Source organism: Apteryx mantelli, chromosome 1 (genome assembly GCF_036417845.1).
Source record: "Apteryx mantelli isolate bAptMan1 chromosome 1, bAptMan1.hap1, whole genome shotgun sequence".
Lineage (NCBI taxonomy): Eukaryota > Metazoa > Chordata > Aves > Apterygiformes > Apterygidae > Apteryx > Apteryx mantelli.
Window position 1 is genome coordinate 194778313 of NC_089978.1, and position 12054 is coordinate 194790366.

A 12054-nucleotide genomic window follows, 5' to 3' on the forward strand; every position below is an offset into this window, starting at 1 on the left:
CAATTAAAAAAAAGGGGGGGGAGGGTGGGAGAACTAGCAGAGAGCTTACCTGGGCATTTAGCACCCTTTCCTAGGCAATACTTAGAAAATAGATTGTAATAGTTCTTTCTAATGCCCAAGCATGTGATCCTTCTGCATAGGCACAGAAATCAATAATATTAAAATAAACAGTAAATGAATAAAGAAAGGGCTGCCAGAATCTCTCTTGTTTTATTTTGGGTGGCTTTTCCTTTTCTAATCTAATGTGACAGATAAGTATTTCAGGGGAAAAAATGCCAGCAGCAATGAAATTTTATGAAGCATTTTCTCACAAATGTCTGTTGTAGGACCAAAGGAGATTGTGTTGTTCAGAGGAGCTGACATCTCCCTTGCAGGGCCTCGCGATAGAGACATTTCACAGTGCAGCAACTAAAATTGTTGGCTGAGCCCTTCAAAACTTTTCTCCCGTAAGGTAATAGATCAGAAATCCATTAAATTGCCAGAGTAGATAGTGAAGTCTTTCTCCTTAAATTTCTTGTGCAGAATGGACTCTGCTGTTCTCTGAATGTGTTTTTATTTGTATAGGGAAGCAGCTTTGCTCTCATCAGATTTATCTGAGTCTGCCCTTTAACTTTTGAATCACTAAAGGCTTTGTTCTCTTCCTCTTCCCCTCCCCCCTTGGATTTGTATCTTTTGATTTTTTTTTTTTTTTTAAGGGGAAAGGAAATTGGTACTGAAAGTATTTTCTTTCTTCTGGTTTATAGTATTTTATTTGGTGTATTTAATTTAAACATACAGGCAAGAATTATTTCTCTAGGGTAATGTTTTCAGAAGCGCCTGTGTTACTTAATCACCTAGATGCTTAGTCATATGTTAACAAGAACCATTAATTTACTTATTAACATGTACTTATTTATATACTTTTAGTTTATTACTGTGCTTTTTATAATTACTATCTGCTTTGTTAACTGTAAGAAAATCATTAAATATCTGGTATAAGATATAATACGTGCATATATAATGGCACTGTATTCTCTTTTGCTCATATGCTACTGTCATTCTGTACTGTGTGTGTTATCTAGTGGTTTTGCGGGAAGTTATGGTGTCCATTCAGAATAAAAGTTAATATTGATGAGGGATGTGATAACACCATAAAATAATAGCTGTCCAAAAATATAAGCCACTTCAAATATATTTGCTTGTGCCATGTTTGCTTTCTGTGAATGTTGTAGTTCAACAAGAGCAATATTGGCTGATATAGGTCCTCAACATTACTTTGAAAACTTCCGTCCCTCTAGTAATGGGATTACAACACTATGATAGTAGATGAGAGGGGTCAGAATTTTGAATTCTATTACAAATTTATAGTGGACAAAATAGACTGTATTTTTATTTACAAAGATTGTTAATATTACTGTTTGATATGTTGTAATTAAGATAAGTTTGTTAGAAAGGATTCACTGAATTTGCTTATGTAGTGGATCAAATTGTAGCTTTGATTCAGCAGGTGTTTATCATGCATAAAACTAACTAGAACCAAGTGCACTAGTCATTTCCATTTCCTAGTGGTTGCTATACAGATATGAACAAAGATTAGATTTTCTTTAAAAACTATTGGTTTTCACAGGATTTTTTTCCTTGTCTTTGCTAGTTCCCATCCAGTCCTTAGCACTTCATCTGCGCCCTGCAGATTGTCTTGCCTATGCTACCTTAAACAGATTGGGCTTGTAATGTGCAATAATGTGCACAGAAATAGAAAAGTTCATATGCATTTTTCGCACTAGAGGGCGTTCTTTTAAAGATACATGAGGAACGCTTGGTATCATTGACAAGGAGAGAAGGTCAGTGACCTGGAGGAAATGTAGTCTAAAAAACTTGTCTGTATGTCAGAAACATAACGAAGAGTTGTCATCAGTTTCCTTTTGCGCACGCAAGCACACTGACACGCACACGCGTGCATGCGGCCATGCAGCAAACTTGTGAATATGATGAGTTCCTGTGAGTAGAGATTCTTAACTGTCATTATATTGCATCAAATCATCTGCAGAGGATGAGTCGCTAGTTGAACATAGGCAGTCACATAATTGGTAATACAGTTGTAAGGTCATCTTACAACTGGTGATGCAGTTGTTCAGGCAAAGGTGAGACCCCCCTCCGCCCCCAACCTTCAGAAGTCTGCTTGTAAATTGGTCCTCTAGATTGCTTTACATTTCAGCTGGTTCATCTGACCTTGTAAGACGTCTAAAAGTATCTTCCAATCTCTTACCGGCTTTATTTTGAAAGGTGAGGTTCATGAAAGACAAATCCTTGGCTACTGTAAATTGCAGAAACAGTAGTGACTGTAGCAAAGCCAGTTTATCTTCAGTAGGACAACAAATGGAAAATGCAGGAGTAGAGGTATGAGATTGCTGACTAAAGAGGTTTCCTATATTTGTCTGCCTGGGGTGGGCTATTGCAAAATGAACTAGACTGTGAACTTAAAACAGTTGTGGTGATGGGTGCTACATCTGCATGCCAATGCTCCTGCCATACTGAGGACTTAAAAAAGTAAGTGAGGACAATTTATGCTGAAACAGCCAAGGAGGTAACTGCTGCCTGCCTGCCTTTGCTCAACCCACTGCTTCAGTGGTTAAGGTCATGAAGCACTTTTACAGACTTAAGCTCACAGCCTGGCTTTTTTGGGGCATAGGAAAACACGTGCCAGTTTATTCCAAAATGTTGGGCTGTAACTGCAGTGGTTCAGGAGCTGTCTTGCAAACACCTATTACCATCTGTGTAGCAGGAATAGGCTAGACAGCTGGGAGGCAAGTAATCCTCTGTCCAAGCCTAAAAACGTCTTTCTGCAGCACAGCCTAATCCAAAGCAGAAGGCACTCTGTAAAGGCACGCTTAATGCCGACAATCTCTGCATGCCCAGTCTTTCTGTGGATGGTGATTTTAGGACCCTTTCTTGGGTAGCTGTTTTAAGCACAAGTGTGCCTGAGTAAGTCTGGCGTATTCCATACAAACAGTGAAATCGGCTTATGGTCCTGACAGTTCATCTCCTAGTAGATTGTACTTCTATAAATCAACTGAGTTTTAGGTCTGTTCATTCAATTTCTTCTCTAGCTGCTTCGTGTGCTTTCTCTGGATTCTCTGATATTATGTGTAAGTATGATAGCATCATTTAAAAATTTATTTGCTGCTGCTCAGGCAGTCAAAACAGACTCTTAAACATCAGATGTCTCTGTGATACAGCATGCCCTTTTCATTGTTTATTATGCATGAGCTTATTTGGGGAGTTTAACAAAATTGGGGCTCTGATGATTACTCTTTATACAGTTGTATGGTAAATGCTAGAATAGGTTGCAAAGTGACAAGCTGGTCTTCGTGTTTTGTAATGCCAGGTCTCTACCCACTTCATGGTTATTAAATTGATTTATGTGTGTGGCTTATTGTAAGTGAAGGACTATCTGAGAAATACTTGGCTAAGGAGCCTTATAGTCAGGCATAGTAGGTAGTCTTGAATCAATTTAAATGTGTAAAATAAAATTATTTATAAAATATTTTAGTAAGAACAGTCTCAGCTGTAGTGTGTTTTTTTTATGACAGTCATTCATAAATGTGACAAAAGCATTTGTTAGTGTATGCAAAGGCAACTTCTCTAAGATTTTAGAGAGATATCAAAAAGAGAATACAAGAAAATGAATTTGTATGGCTATCAGCAGTTCAAATTAAATGTAAAGGGTTTAGGCCTAATTGTTCTGTTCCTGAGAGTGGTCTGTTACATCTCTTTTCATAATACATCTTTAGGTGTTGTTCTCTCTTGAATTTAGCATGGCATAAAATAACATGTTAACTGGCAAGGCAGCGGCTATTGAAGAGTAGCTGCTTTAGTAGATAAGCCTTCAGCCCTTCCTTAGCCTACCATGTCCTCTAATGCTGAACAACAATGACATGGTGAGAAGAGTTAAAATGAAGTTTACTTTAACCTCCTATGGAATTACTTTAAATAGCTGAATTTGACCTATTATATTTGGAATATTTGAAACTGAGAACATATAAGTGAAAATAAAATACCTGTTGGTCTTAGTATACATTTCACATGAAAAACAATGCTTCATATCTAAAGGGAAAGCCAAATAATGCCTGTTTTATTCCCAAGTGTTACCCAATATTGTTTGAGGGTCAGTTTTCTCCTTTTTTTTTTTTTATTTGTAGATAATGGATGATGGTAAGGTGAATATATTTCAAATTCTCATTGCTCTTGAGTTCTTAAATTGGTAATAACTTTCCCCCATGTTCCTCCTCTGATTGCATTTGAATTTACTTTTCTGTTGCTTCAGCTATGTCACCAAGGCTCCTTCTCAAATTGTGCAGCATGTGGAAGATCACGGACAACAATAAGGAAAAGATTTAAAATCCACATACCACTTTCTTTTTACAATGGCAAAAACTAATTTAGAAGCAAAGCTTTAACATCTAGCTCTGTGGGAGGTGTGAGAATATACAGCTTCCTTTTCATACTTGCATTCTCTGAAATCATCAAGTAGTCATCTCAAATAGTATAAAATGTATTGCATCTTTGATAGCATTTATTTTAATCTCCTCTACTCGTGTTTGGAACTAGGCTGTCTGCTTTCCTGGTTCTTTGATTGAAAATAAATAGGAAGGATGGGGTTTAGTTGTCATGCAAATTCACTTTCAGTTATCAGATGTGAGAGTTCATTGTGTTGTAGACTGGGAAATGATGCTTTTAAGTTGGAGACAGGCATCCAGTGATTACCAAGAACAGAATCACAGAATAGCTGAGGTTGGAAGGGACCTCTGGAGATCATCTAGTCCAACCCCCCTGCTCAAGCAGGCTCACCTAGAACACATTGCACAGGATTGCATCCAGGCGGGTTTTGAATATCTCCAGAGAAGGAGACTCCACAACCTCTCTGGGCAACCTGATCCAGTGCTCTGTCACCCTCACAGTGAAAAAGTTTTTCCTCATGTTCAGATGGAAGTGTCTGTGTTTCAGTTTGTGCCCGTTGCCTCGTGTCCTGTCACTGGGCACCACTGAAAAGAGTCTGGCTCCATCCTCTTGAAACCCTCCCTTCAGATACTTGTACACGTTAATAAGATCTCCTCTCAGCCTTCTCTTCTCCAGGCTAAACAGGCCCAGCTCTCTCAGTCTTTCCTCATAAGAGAGATGCTCCAGTCCCCTAATCATCTTTGTAGCCCTTCGCTGGACTTGCTCCAGTAGTGCCACATCCCTCTTGTACTGGGGAGCCCAGAACTGGACGCAGCACTCCAGATGTGGCCTCACCAGGGCTGAGTAGAGGGGGAGGATCACCTCCCTCAACCTGCTGGCAACACTCTTCCTGATGCACCCCAGGATACCATTGGCCTTCTTGGCCACAAGGGCACATTGCTGCCTCATGCTTAACTTGGTGTCCACCAGCACTCCCAGGTCCTTCTCCGCAGAGCTGCTCTCCAGCAGGTCAACCCCCAACCTGTACTGGTGCAGGGGGTTATTCCTCCCTAGGTGCAGGACCCTGCACTTGCCTTTGTTGAACTTCATGAGGTTCCTCTCTGCCCAGCTCTCCAGCCTGTCCAGGTCCCTCTGAATGGCAGCACAGCCCTCTGGTGTATCAGCCGCTCCTCCCAGTTTTGTATCGTCGGCCGACTTGCTGAGGGTGCACTCTGTCCCTTCATCCAGGTCATTGATGAAGAATTTGAACAAGACTGGACCCAGTACTGACCCCTGGGGGACACCGCTAGCTACAGGCCTCCAACAAGACTCTGCGCCGCTGATCACAACTCTCTGAGCTCTGCCATTCAGCCAGTTCTCAGTCCACCTCACTGTCCACTCATGAGCTTGTCTATGAGGTTGTTCTGGGAGACAGTGTCAAAAGCCTTGCTGAAGTCAAGGTAGACAACATCCACTGCTCTCCCCTCATCTACCCAGCCAGTCATTCCATCCTAGAAGGCTATCAGATTGGTTAAGCATGATTTCCCCTTGGTGAAGCCATGCTGACTACTCCTGAGCACCTTCTTTTCCTCCACGTGCTTGGAGATGGCCTCCACAATGAGCTGCCCCATCACCTTTCCAGGGATGGAGGTGAGGCTGGCTGGCCTGTAGTTCCCTGGTCCTCCTTCTTGCCCTTTTTGAAGACTGGGGTGACGCTGGCTTTCTTCCAGTCTTCAGGCACCTCTCCTGTTCTCCCTGACCTTTCAAAGATGATGGAGAGTGGCCTAGCAATGACATCCATCAGCTCCCTCAGCACTCGTGGGTGCATCCCATCGGGGCCCATGGATTTGTGGGTGTCAAGTTTGCTTAAATGATCTCTAACCCGATCCTCCTCCACCAAGGGAAAGTCTTCCTTTCTCCAGACTTTCTCTCTTGCCTCCAGGGTCTGGGGTTCCTGAGGGCTGGCCTGAGCAGTAAAGACTGAGGCAAAGAAGGCATTCAGTAACTCTGCCTTCTCTGCATCCTTCGTCACCAGGGCAGCCACCCCATTCAGCAAAGGGCCCCCATTTTCCCTAGTCTTCCTCTTGCTACTGATGTATTTGAAGAAGCCCTTCTTGTTGTCCTTGACATCTCTTGCCAGATTTAATTCCAAACGGGCCTTAGCCTTCCTCGTCGCATCCCTGCATAGTCTGACAACGTTCCTATATTCCTCCCAAGTGGCCTGTCCCCCTTTCCACTTTCTGTATACTTGCTTCTTCTGCTTGAGTTTTGCCAGGAGCTCCTTGCTCATCCATGCAGGTCTCCTGCCTCCTTTGGAGAACTTCCTACTCATAGGGACGCATCGCTCTTGAGCCTGGAGGAAGCGATGTTTGAATATTAACCAGCTCTCTTGAACACCCCTTCCTTCTAGGGCCCTAACCCATGCGATTCCTCCAAGTATGTCCCTGAAGAGGCCAAAGTTTGCTCTCCTGAAGTCCAGGGTTGCAATCCCACTTAGTGCCCTGCCTCCTCCTCGCAGGATCCTGAACTCCACCATCTCATGGTCACTGCAGCCAAGGCTGCCCCCAGCCTTCACATCTTCCACCAGTCCTTCTTTGTTTGTTAGTACGAGGTCCAGCAGCACACCTCTCCTTGTTGGCTCCTCCACCACCTGTGTCAAGAAGTTGTCACCAATGCTCTGCAGGAACCTCCAGGACTGTTTGTGCCTAGCTGTGTTGTCTTTCCAGCAGATATCGGGGTGGTTGAAGTCCCCCACGAGAACCAGGGCCTGGGATCGTGAGGCTACTTCCAGCTGTCTGTAGAAGGCCTCATCGACTTCCTCTTCCTGATCAGGTGGCCTGTAGTAAACACCCACAACAGTGTCACCCATGCTAGCCTGCCCTTTGATCCTTACCCATAAGCTCTCGACTCGCTCTTCATCCACCCCTAGGCAGAGCTCAATACATTCCAGGTGCTCTCTCACATAAAGAGCAACTCCACCACCTCGCTTACCTGGCCTGTCTTTCCTAAAAAGCACGTAGCCATCCATGACAGCACTCCAGTCATGCGAGCTATCCCACCATGTCTCTGTAATGGCAATGAGATCATGGCCCTGCAACCGCACACAGATCTCTAGTTCTTCCTGTTTATTCCCCAAGCTGCGTGCATTGGTGTACAGGCATTTCAGGGAGGTGATCGAGCATGCAGGTTTCCCAGGAGGGATGCAAGAGGATCCTCCATAGCCACATCCCATGCGCACTTCCCTGGCTGCGTTCACCTGCTGGAGGCGTCCTGACTTGAGCTGTCTTTTGCCAGCTACCCTGGCACTATAACTCTCCCTTTCCCCCGTCTTTCCTAGTTTAAAGCCCTCCTTACCAGGTTGGCCAACCTGTTGGCAAAGACATGTGTGCCTTGCTTAGTGAGGTGGATCCCATCTTTCCCCAGCAGTTGTCAATCTTCAAACAGGGTCCCATGGTCGTAGAAACCAAAACCCTGTTGCCAACACCAGCGGCGCAGCCAGTCATTAACCTGGAAAGTCCGTCTCCTCCTCCTGTCCTCCATCCCCCTCACTGGCAGGATTGAGGAGAAGATGACCCGGGCTCCCAGACCCTTGACCACCATCCCCAGAGCTCTGAAGTCCTGCTTGATGGTCTCCAGTTTGCCCTTGGTGTCATTAGCGCCCACGTGGAAGAGCAGCAGAGGGTAATAGTCTGATGAGTGGACAAGCCTTGGCAGTCTTTCCATGACGTTTCTCACACGAGCCCCTGGCAGGCCACAAACCTCTCTAGACATGAGGTCAGGTCAGCAGATAGATGCCTCCGTCCCCTGCAGCAGGGAGTCCCCCACAACAATCACCCGCCGCTTCTTCCGGGCGTTCTGGCAAGGCACAGGGTCTGTTGTCCCAGGTACTTCCCTTGCAGCCATGCCCAGCTCCTCCTCATCCTGGAGGGCACTAAACCTGTTCTTCAGCTGCAAGTCTCCAGGAGGAGTAGGAGCCTTTCTCCTCCCACGAGCAGTGACCAGTTTCCAGCCTTCTTCTACGGTGTTATGATATACCGTTTCACACGGCACAGAGCCCTCCGGCAACTCCACTGCTGTGGGGGGTTGGGACTCCTGGAGCTGCACAGTCTCCGAGAATACCCTGTCTATCTCTTGCTCATCTTCTCGGATGCTGCGCAGCCTACTGACCTCCTCCCGTAACTCCCTTACCTGACGACACAACTCGTCAACAGCAGCACACCTCCTGCAGGAGAGCTGGCTGCCAGCCCAGGCCTCCCGGAGAGGCCCCAAGCACTCCCTGCAGCCTGAGACATGTAGAGCTGCATCTGCTGTCAGAGGGTCGGTCTGGGTCCAAGCCTCTGACATAGCAACTCCAACAGCCGCTGGGGAACGCGCTGTGCGGCGTGTCACGACCATACTTGAGGAAGCGTACACCACAGGGATCAGAAACGAAGGTACCTTCGCGCGCCCTGCTGCACAAACTGCTGCCTCTGTTCGCTGTGCTCTAGGAGCTGCGCTCTAGGCCTGGCTCTTATATAGGCCTCTCCCTAGCACTGGCTAAGAGGGTGCTTGACCGCCCAATCAAGGGCCACTGGGATCAAAGGCCCCAACTCCCTCTGGTCAGGGGCAACCAAGAGAGCTTGTTAGCAGCAGCTCCTCCTAGCTAGAGCTTTTCCCAGGAGAAGTCAAGGCCTCCTGCAGTTGTCCTTGCCTAGCTTCCCCTTATAGGGCTCTATTTCAAATTAACAGATTTTTAACCATCTCTTTGCCTTATTTCTACCAGTGGCTTGTTATTGGTTTTTCATCTGCATTGTCAATGAGAAACACAAACTTAAGGAATCAATATGTTACTTTTTTCTTTATTGTCTAGTGAGTGAGAAGCTCAGGAGCTTTTAGATGCATTTGCAGCCACTTGAGAAATACCCTTGTATAAGGTTATGAATTCCATTTGTTGTATGAAAGCCATTTATAGTTGTAGCTTTTATTCTGGATTACAGTATTTATTTTTCAGCGCAGATGTGATACTTCATGGACAGTCACGGCGAGAGAAGATTTTTCTGGCACAGCTAGGTATGATCTGTGCTCAACAACTTTTCCATACTACTGCAGCCATTGTTTTCTGCCAGCAAGGCCATTCACTTTTGAAAGTCTCCCTATGCAGTTATACAGAACTTGACTGTGCTGGTGAGCTGCGACTGATTTCTACTCTGTGAAATACATGGACAGCAAGAGAGAAAGCTTTTCAGAAAGGATATCCTATAGGAATAAAGGCCTTTTGACTTAACATGCAAAGAGACAGCAGAAGAGGCAAGGAGAGGGTTGGGATAGGTTTTTTTGACTAAACGCAGGGCTTTAAGATGGGATAAGGTCAGACTGGTAGGGTGTGTTGGCTTTTCATGTTACTTCAGTGCTTTTTAAGGTAAGATGTTTGTGACTAGAAACCTTGCTTTGTTTAGCCAGTTTCTGTGTTTTACAGACAGGTTGTTCCTGAAAGACACAAACTTTCATATCCAAATAAACTCTGGGAGAAATAGGCCTTAAATACCTGGGAGCTCCAGCAGTCTGTGTCTTGAGCTCTGGGGACTCTGCCATAAATATTAGGAGAGAGTTTGCACGGGGGACTGCATCTCCAAAATCTGTAGCAAGGAATAGCCCCAATCCCCCTGAGTTTAGAACTGGGTGGAATTCAGCATTTTGCTCTATTCTTTGCAGACTGGTGTTTGTCCAAAACAAGATTGGGCCAGGTTGCAAGAATCTTTTTCCTTTAGGAAACAATGGTGTCCACGCAACAAGACCATGACTTCTCAGTCTTCTGGTTATAGAAGAGCCTATTTATTAGTGATTAAAAATAGGATTTATATGGGAGTCTAACTGCGCAAATAACTGTGGAGACACTGTTGCTTTTCTTATTTAATATCCTGTTATTACTGTAATGTAAGGTAGAAATCATTGTGGATGAAATTGCCGAGGAGATAAGTTTTCTCTCCTACTCAGAGGAGAGAAAAATCTTCCAGTTTGTGGATGTGTAAGGTCTAGACAAAAGCATGGATACTGCTTCAGCAAATACTTTTTGTCAGGTGCAATGTTTACTCTAAGAAAAATCCCATTCTTTCTATTCAGTGAACAGCAATGTAGGCTGGGAAGCAAATGTTACGGGATTATTCTTATAGCTTTTGAACATCAGACACGATGTGATTCTGTGCATGTTGCCCTTGCTAAGCCAACTTTAGAAAATGGTGTCTTTATAACTGTCTGTAACCTTATAATGGAGTTGAGAGACAACACTTACATGTTAGATTTTGGTTACCACTTGCTTTTTTACATTTAGTTTATTTAATTCCAGTGTGATAATTCATTTGACTGTTCTTTGTGATATTATCCTGTTAGATTTTTTTCTGAATGGTCTAACCTGCTCTCAGTGAAGTCAGTAGCTGATATCTCATTGGCTTCAATAGGTAAAAGTTAATGGCAACATGAATATGAATGTCTTTTTATGTTTCATCATGAATACACAGTTTGAACATAAGTTGTTTGTGTTTTCTAAAATAATTTCATATGAAAAATAGTACAAAGGATTAAAAATTAACAAAAAATTAAGACAGTAAACACAGCCATGGTAATCCAATAAAAGGAAAGAAGAAATATAGCAATTTAATGAATGTTTACCTGCAGTCATATTTCCTTTTTTTTCCTAATTGTATGTGGTAAAATATATTTAGTCAATATAGTACCTTAAAACCCACAAGATCTTAAAGTGCACTAGAGAGATTGATCTGCTTTTACATTGTCTGGCAGGAACACTTTTGTAACAAAGTGTAATGCAGTAAGAAGGGAAGCAAGGAATAATTCTTAGTTTTGACTGAAACTGACTGCCTGGATGCATGGACTAACTAGTATGGCCTTAGGTTTTATAAAAGCTTGATTTACAAAACTTAAAAATTTGATCCTTATGCTTCAGACATTGAACACTATTACAACTACCCTTCCTCATTGCTGAAACAAAAACACACCTACCTTTATTTGTCAGTGCCATTGGAGGAGGAACAGACTACTCTGTTCCTAGTACGGGCTAGTCTGGTATAAGAGTACTTAACCATACTTTCTGCGCAAGTATGATGTGCTTTTAAGAATTAATGGTGAATATAGCAGATCTCTCCTCATTTGGGATAGAAAACCTTCCTTATGAGAACAGGCCAGCTGGGATGAATGAGAATTTGTTAGTGAGGGAGGTGATCCAGATTTAGACATAGATTGTCTCCTTTTAAGGTTCACTTCTTTGAAAACCTAGAGGGGTCTGTCATGCTCCCAACACGGACAACATAGTGTAAGCCTTTGTTTCAGTAGCTGACCAATGAACTATATGTGACCGAAATATGGTGTACCTTTGAGAAAGATCTCCAGTTGTTTATTAGTATTATTCCAAAGTGTCACTATTTATCCAGGCACAGCAATTTTTTATTATCAATCAGATTTGAAATGAAGAGCTGTGATCACGTACTAATAGAAAGCCTTTGTTTTTTATTCTGTTGCTGTTCTCTTCTGAATCATATTTCCTGCGAAAGAGTTGAAATATTATGGAAATGATGACTAAGAACATTTTTTAAGATACTTTATGCTGCATTCTTAGCCATCAATTTAAAAATAAATTTTCTACTGAGG

General features: G+C 43.3%; 1 protein-coding gene across 4 annotated transcripts in view; it reads left to right on the top strand.

Moving 5' to 3' along the window:
• Positions 1 to 12054, top strand: part of ST7 (suppression of tumorigenicity 7) — a 164382-nt gene that overhangs the window by 16286 nt on the left and 136042 nt on the right. Inside the window, exon 1 of one of the 4 annotated variants that reach the window (XM_013947839.2) lies at positions 9444 to 9465. The exons of the other annotated variants lie outside the window; for them this stretch is intronic. The gene's annotated coding sequence lies outside the window, so the exon portion shown is untranslated. Of the gene's footprint in view, positions 1 to 9443; positions 9466 to 12054 lie in introns of those variants that run through there. 4 annotated transcript variants of the gene reach the window in all.